Source organism: Sinocyclocheilus rhinocerous, unplaced genomic scaffold, assembly GCF_001515625.1.
Source record: "Sinocyclocheilus rhinocerous isolate Xijiao unplaced genomic scaffold, SAMN03320098_v1.1 scaffold1245, whole genome shotgun sequence".
NCBI classification, from domain to species: domain Eukaryota; kingdom Metazoa; phylum Chordata; class Actinopteri; order Cypriniformes; family Cyprinidae; genus Sinocyclocheilus; species Sinocyclocheilus rhinocerous.
This window is the reverse complement of record NW_015627632.1, coordinates 151622-160237: the sequence shown is the minus strand read 5'-3', so window position 1 is coordinate 160237 and position 8616 is coordinate 151622. Positions and strand designations below refer to the sequence as shown.

Here is an 8616-nt window from a genome sequence, read left to right as displayed (position 1 = left end):
GGCGATCCACAGCGTGAAGTTGTTGTATTTCCTCAGCGACCAGCACGGATCAGCTCTAGGCATGACGAAGCGGATATCGTCCTCTTTTGGAAGGCCAAACTAAGTAGTTTCGCTTTCACAACGAAACAGCGTCACACACGACGGGTTTGAGTGAGCGGCGGTCGGCGGCTAGAGTGAGGAACGGCCGGTGGATTCGACGAAGGAGAGGTTGGCGGGCTTGCGGCAACCACATGTGACGACCCCGGGCTGGACTCCGCTATCGTGATGTAGGTATGTGGGGGCGTGTTAGAACGAGCCGTTTTAGGTAGGCGTGGTTGACTTAACTTTTATAAAGAATATCTCTTTGGATTTGAGACTTTAGTCTTTGCAACTTTACAGATCTTCTTTATGCACCAAGAGCTTGTAACACTCCAAAGAGAAAGGAAAAATTTAAATCGCATCATATGACCCCTTTAAAAAATTTTCCTCATTGTTTTTTAGTAAATGAACAAAAGGAGCTTTAATTTATATGTGTTAATCTAAAAATTCACAAAAAACAGAAATATTTAACTACATCTTTTTTTGAAAAAGCATTGTAATCAATAAAAGCAATGCAAAATCTTCTGTGATCATTTCTGATTGATGATGTAAATAGATAATTGAGTTTTTAACTGATTTACTGAACCATTTGAACTGATTCACAGAAAAACAAATCAAACTTGAATCAATATTAACTGAAGTTTAAATCAGGGGCACAACTGAAAAATCATAAGACAGAAGAATTGTGAAACTAATCTAACGACATGGTGTTTAAGCCAAATAAAACGGGCAATGAAATCATTTTACTATTTAAAGTATTGCTTCATTGTACATCCCCAGCAAAATCATCATGAATATTCAATATATCACCCAGCCTAAACTCTGGGCATAGTTCACCTGCTGCCATAGCCATGACTTTACCTTCAGGGCTCTTGTCTTCACCATCACTTAATCCTCTAGAAAGTTCTCATGGCTCTCAGAACATATTAGCAGGTGTAAGCAAAGCAGAATCTTTTCCAGTGCTGCCTAGACTCCCACAATTCAACGCAAAAACATCAGTCGTTCCCATGCCGGAAAATTAAACATCAAAAGCACTACTAACAAGGCCAATACCCCTGCCATCACCATATCCTTCAGTGTATTAATGAGCAACATCCACCCCTGCCCAAAAAAATACAATACTGAGACCCACTCAATGGATTAACGAGCAAAAAATCGAGCCAAGTCCAGGGGCTCTGATCAATTAAGCACCCCGATATTTGCATAATTCATATAACAAGGCAGCATTAACTAGCACACGCTAATTATTGAGTTTGGGCATTTTGAGCAGGATGGTCACATGACTGCATACCTCCATTTGGCCAGACGATGGGAACTGTCAGTTAGGATTAGACTGACTCTGTTTTCGTGCTGCTCCCCACCAAGGCAGGTATTATAAGAGGTTCAGTTCACCAAAAATCCATTACAAACCTGCCTTGGTGATGCTTATTAGGAAAATATTGTCAATCAGTAAATGGGTTCAATGAGCTTAGATCACTTCACACACATCTTAGAAACAGAAAAAGAGCCAAGAAATAGTTATTTTTTAACAAAATATAAGTAATATTAGAAGTGTGTGGTTTTTTTGTGTCTTTTTTCCTGAGAGAGTGATCATAGGCATTTGCATTCTCACAAGGACCCAAATACTGCTCTAATTTAAAGAAATAATCACTTTCAGAACCAACTGCTTGAATACGGATCAAACTACAATGTAATCAAATATCTAACAGCAATAAACACTTTTCAAATCACGACTAAAAAAAAACTTCACAATGGAGGACAAGTGTTTCGAGCTCTCAAACACATACAACCATTGTGAAGTTCATTACAAAATAAAGAATAGATATTTATACTGAACATATTTTCTTGTAAAAACCACAGCTTATAGCTGTGCAGATGAGAGGAGAGAGGGAAGGATGGAGGGGTCCCTGCTGCTCTGGCAGCTTTTCCATCATAGTGAATGGAACCAATTATAAATCTAAAGCAATTTCTCCACATTATTCAACAGGAACTCAGTGAGCTTAGACTGCCTGCGTGCTCGCCAGCAAGAGTCCAGCGCCAAAGATTGGAAAAAACAGCAGGAAGGGTTAGGAAATCAAAATATATAATAAAACTAAAACATAATAAAACTGTTTATAATGCACTCATGCAATAATGCACTGTTGCCTGAGTGAATGGCTGTAAACAGCACTGATACAAGCAAAACAAAAAAGAAAAAAAAAATAGGACATTAAAGCTGAAAAGTGTCTAAAATGTCTTTTAAAAACAGGTTTTGTATAGTTAAAGCCAAATGACTAGGCCTTTCAGAGCCAAAGGTCTGGCTTTGGCAGAGGAAGTGCTTGTCAACTGTAAACACCTGCAACATCCATGACCACACAGTTTGCAGACACATCAAAAGCTATTAATGAGCAACATCCACCCCTGCCCAAAAAAATACAATACTGAGACCCACTCAATGGATTAACGAGCAAAAAATCGAGCCAAGTCCAGGGGCTCTGATCAATTAAGCACCCCGATATTTGCATAATTCATATAACAAGGCAGAATTAACTAGCACACGCTAATTATTGAGTTCGGCTACTTTGAGCAGGATGGTCACATGACTGCATACCTCCATTTGGCCAGACGATGGGAACTGTCAGTTAGGATTAGACTGACTCTGTTTTCGTGCTGCTCCCCACCAAGGCAGGTATTATAAGAGGTTCAGTTCACCAAAAATCCATTACAAACCTGCCTTGGTGATGCTTATTAGGAAAATATTGTCAATCAGTAAATGGGTTCAATGAGCTTAGATCACTTCACACACATCTTAGAAACAGAAAAAGAGCCAAGAAATAGTTATTTTTTAACAAAATATAAGTAATATTAGAAGTGTGTGGTTTTTTTGTGTCTTTTTTCCTGAGAGAGTGATCATAGGCATTTGCATTCTCACAAGGACCCAAATACTGCTCTAATTTAAAGAAATAATCACTTTCAGAACCAACTGCTTGAATACGGATCAAACTACAATGTAATCAAATATCTAACAGCAATAAACACTTTTCAAATCACGACTAAAAAAAAACTTCACAATGGAGGACAAGTGTTTCGAGCTCTCAAACACATACAACCATTGTGAAGTTCATTACAAAATAAAGAATAGATATTTATACTGAACATATTTTCTTGTAAAAACCACAGCTTATAGCTGTGCAGATGAGAGGAGAGAGGGAAGGATGGAGGGGTCCCTGCTGCTCTGGCAGCTTTTCCATCATAGTGAATGGAACCAATTATAAATCTAAAGCAATTTCTCCACATTATTCAACAGGAACTCAGTGAGCTTAGACTGCCTGCATGCTCGCCAGCAAGAGTCCAGCGCCAAAGATTGGAAAAAACAGCAGGAAGGGTTAGGAAATCAAAATATATAATAAAACTAAAACATAATAAAACTGTTTATAATGCACTCATGCAATAATGCACTGTTGCCTGAGTGAATGGCTGTAAACAGCACTGATACAAGCAAAACAAAAAAGAAAAAAAAAATAGGACATTAAAGCTGAAAAGTGTCTAAAATGTCTTTTAAAAACAGGTTTTGTATAGTTAAAGCCAAATGACTAGGCCTTTCAGAGCCAAAGGTCTGGCTTTGGCAGAGGAAGTGCTTGTCAACTGTAAACACCTGCAACATCCATGACCACACAGTTTGCAGACACATCAAAAGCAACACCAACCACATAATAAACAAACCCTAAACTGCAAAACAATACAGTAGCCTTTGGCTTTTGAACATGCCATGGTGTCCAAAAGGCATAAAGATGAAGAAAACTTCCTACCTATTTCAAAACAAAACTGCTGTGCTGAAGGACAGGTGTTTACAAAATCATATACACCATCGTTTAAAAGTTTGGGGTGAGTAAGATTTTTGTTTTTGAAAGAAATTAATACTTTTATTCAGCAGTGACACATTAAATTGATCAAAAGTGACAGTAGAGACATTTATAATGTCAAAAAAATATTTATTTATTTAAAATTCCAATTATCAGAAAATGAAAGTGGCATATAATCTATCCTGGATAAATAATGAAGACAAGTAATGGAGTGTGTGTGTGCGGGAACGTTTCAGAGCATGTATGTGACTCTGACAGTGAGCTTTTATTCAGCAGTGACACATTAAATTGATCAAAAGTGACAGTAGAGACATTTATAATGTCAAAAAAATATTTATTTATTTAAAATTCCAATTATCAGAAAATGAAAGTGGCATATAATCTATCCTGGATAAATAATGAAGACAAGTAATGGAGTGTGTGTGTGCGGGAACGTTTCAGAGCATGTATGTGACTACACATAGGTCTCTAAAGACGAGTTATCGAGAGAGTGTCTTTGAGGGTCTTGCGGAGAACGTCTCCATTACTCTGTGCTTGTCAAAACAATCCTTAATCTTTGTACAAATATCAGCTTTACACACACTGAGCTGTTTGTCTGCAAACAGTCGCTGCTTACTTACCAGGGTCTGGAGTTTATCAATGATCTCACCGCCTTGCAACAGACACATTGACACAAACAGCAACGTGCTGCTATGTTTGTGCGTTTCCTTGATGTCAGAGACAACTCGGGTCAAACTCACGCTTGACAATACAGTCTTCACAACGACTGGTGAAGTGACAAGTTAACACATTACAGAGTATTTCACAGGTTTTAGAGTAAAAGTAAATGGACAACATGCTCTTAAAGGAATAGTTCATTCAAAAATACACACCCTCTCAGGCCATCCAAGATGAGTTTGTCTCTTCATCAGAACAGATTTGGAGAAATTTTGCATTACATCACTAGATCAACAATGGATCCTCTGCAGTGAATGGGTGTCATCAGAATTAGAGTTCAAACAGCTGATAAAAACATAACAACAACCCACAATACACACAACTCCAGTCCACTGAGTAATGTCTTATGAAGCAAAAAGCTGTATGTTTGTAATAAATATATCATTAAGTTTTTAATTTCTAAGCATTGCTTGCAGATAAGTTCTCTATCCATATTATTGATTTCTCCGGTAAAAAAAATGGTCTTATCTGAATCAGGAGAGAAATATGCACAGATCAAACACCATTTACAGTTGGTGTAAAGTAAAAACAGTCCTAAAAAAATATGTAGATCTATAGATCTTAATGTGAGAGGACAACAAGGAAAGCATTTTTATGGATTATGGACCATTAAAAGCCTTAATGTTTTTTACAAACATGAAGCTTTTCACTTCACAAGTCTTTAATTGATGGACTGGAGTTGTGTGGATTACTTGTGGATTATTGTGATGTTTTTATCAGCTGTTTGGACTCTCATTCTGACGGCACCCATTCACTGGTGATCAAGCAATTTAATGCTAAATTTCTCCAAAATCTGTTCCGATGAAGTAACAAACTCATCCTGGATGGGCTGAGGGTGAGTAAATTTTTGGGTGAACTATTCCAAGAGGAACCAAACATGGGAAAGTGAGAAACTCAACCAGCCACCTGGATGTCCAGGTGTTATTGTGTGCCTAATGAAATGGAGAAAGCACTGAAACTAAATTACCTCGACCAGGTGAGGCCCCAACAGCGACTTTATACTTCAGAGATGATTATTCTTCACTGCAGGCTATAAATTGCCTCTTGACAGCTGCCATACTTTTGAGCTTTGGATAATTCAGAGTGCGTTTGGAAATAGCAGACTGACACGCCGTGCATTCCACTATGCGAAGATCATCTTTAACCCGCACACACATACAAACCCGCAGATTGTTGCCTCCAGGCTATTATGACTGCATGAACATACCTGCAGAAACAGACATGAAAGCCAACCTGGAGGAGTTTTTTTATTACACAGCCTTCTTCTGCAAATTAACAGAAAAGTTACACCCTTTAAGAAAACAATAAGCTGGTCCAAAAACCTCTGCGGCAACAAAAAACCTTCACATTCACAAGACTAATCAGCTCTAATTTGGTTACACACACTAGAAACTAGTTCATAATGCTGACGTCTACAGCCTTGTTTATATGCCAATTTATCTATGAAAACAAGAGCGTTTAAAGACATATGTCACATCCCTGACATCTCTACCATGCTGATACCCGATCAGCCTCATCTCTCCCATCTAATATGCTTTTATCAACCTTTCCAAGTCCCCAGACGGGACTCTCTGGCTCAGCTATGGGATACCTGTTACACTGAAAGAATGCGGAGCAGTGAGGGCATGTCATCTGAAATCTGTGCATCCATCTGTGCATAGCTAATAGGCCTTCCCAGCATTATAACCAAATAAGGACAGAGCACTATGAAAGCCAACAAGATAATCAGATGGAATCAATTATGGAACAACTTTGATCCACCCGACCACCAATCATCTTGAGCAAAAACCAGCTACCACAGTTTTTCCTCAAATTGAATTCTTGGCATCTGAGCAGAGCGATCTGGCTCGTAAGAATCTATCAACTAGTTTGAAACAAACGCAAGGTCAGCAAGCATTCCTCTCAGTTGGCCTGTTTTCTTTCTTTTTCGAGAACAATGCAGCACCTGGGCACTAACATTTTAGAGCCCTGATAAACTTCATTACTAGCGTTGTAACAGTATTGTCCTGTTATAATTCTATAACAACCATGCGGAACTCTATAAACATTTCCATGCAAATCAAATGTCAGAAATCAAATCTTTAGTTGTTCATCAGTTAGGTTTGGTTTTGTCTCCAAAGTACAGCAAGGATTTCTGAGCAAAAGACATCTCACAGATCAACATTAACATTTTCATGAACTATATTGATACTTTTTATAATAATAATAATAACTAAATCATTAGACTACAACAATAAAACATAATATGTATTATGAAGATTTTGTTAATTATTATTATTGCCATTCTATCTATTGATTGCCACTTATTTATTATCCATTATTATATTATGTTGCTTTGCGATATAGTCACAAATGTATTTTTTTCCTAACAGTTAACTATGTCTAACAGACTGATTAAGAAGAAAATGTGTGAATATCTATAAAAATCTCTATTTTAGACCCAATGAAGTGAAACTAGATAAAATATTTGCAAACTTTTTAGGTTATATAACCGCTATAACACTGCTTTGTAATTGCTTACAAACAAACAGTTAAGATATTTTGGGCACAACTTCCTAATGACCAACAATTATCAACATTTGACCAATTTGTTTTATCAACATAAAACAAACTCTGTTCTGAAAAAAAAAAGATATTCAAAACTGCGAATGTTAATAGAATGACAAAATATATAAACATACATGATTAATTCAAGTGTAAATTGTGTTAAGCATTGTAATGTCAACTACTATAGCTAGATGAGGCCTGTAAAACTACGCAAAAATTTTCATGTATGCTTTTTAGAGATGCTCTTACACTTCATAACACATTTATTGACACTCTGACAATGATTCATTAATACAAACATCTTATAAATCTTATAAATACAGAGGTATTTTAATTTTGCCTATGATTAGCATTAGAGGGACAAATTAACATCACAGCTGCAGCCACAGCGCATTTAGCTGTCTTTTATTGAAATACCGTCATAAATACGACTACTAAATAGTTTTTAAAGTAGAAAAACAACAAACGTAACCTCGGAGAGTCGGGAATCTATTACATGAATATGATAAGAGGACGTCGAAACTAAATAGCTAGTTAGCTAACACCCGCATCTTTTTTTAAAAAAGTATAAAAAAGGCATCTTTCTTTGATTAACAACACGCGATAATTTGTATAGGGCGAGTATTCGCAAAAGTGCAAAAAGTAGGAAATATTATGAAAAGTGAAGTAAACTTGAGTAAGCTATTAGAATAACATGGAGGGGTTCCTAAAAACAAGAGATGTTTTGGGGGGAGGAGAGAGAGACTTACCAAAAACGTGCAGTAGTTTGGAGTTGAATCCACTAGTTTTTCGTTGGTCGACTTTTTCCAGCAATGTTTCTCGCTGTTTAATCCAAGAAAACGGCAATTCCTCTCCTTCTTTTCCCGGCAAACCGCTACTGCTTCAGTAATTTACTGCTGCAGCAGCACCGACATTTTCTTCAGCTCCCCAAGTTCTTGCATTGAAAGGACGTTTTTGGATGACTGAGTCCTGGAACAATTCTCCCTTTTGCGAGGAACTTCTCGGGTCCTCCCACTTCCCAAGAAGGAGGAGGGATCTGAACAATAAAGATTCCTTCCCAAATCTCAGTGTAGTTCACGCTTGTCTCTCCTAAAGAAATAAGGTTTAAAGCTTGAGTGGAACATTCGTGACGAGAACTTTGCGTTATTTTACGTCCGAAACCTAAACGTTCGCAAAGTTACGTGCGCAGGATAAGGAGTCCTCCCCCTCCCGCAGACCTCCCTGTTCTCCCTGATTTGGTATGCACTCGTCCACGCAGGGCTTGCATTGACCCCCGTCTATTGAAGCGACAGTCCCGCAGGCGCAGCTGTGCCGTGTTGTGCGGGAAAACCTCACCGTGAGGACCCCTGCATGTGTCTCTCAGAGCTACCGGGTCCATTAATAACCGACCATTCTGACAAACATCATACCATTAGACACTGTCACTAAAGAC

At 37.9% G+C, this 8616-nt stretch overlaps 1 protein-coding gene across 1 annotated transcript in view; it reads right to left on the bottom strand.

Annotated features, from left to right (window-relative positions):
- LOC107732973 (brother of CDO-like) overlaps positions 1-8258 on the bottom strand; it is a 32506-nt gene extending 24248 nt beyond the window's left edge. The window contains exon 1 of the mRNA XM_016544457.1: positions 7934-8258. The gene's annotated coding sequence lies outside the window, so the exon portion shown is untranslated. The remainder of the gene's footprint in view (positions 1-7933) is intronic.
- Positions 8259-8616: the final 358 nt, after the last annotated feature.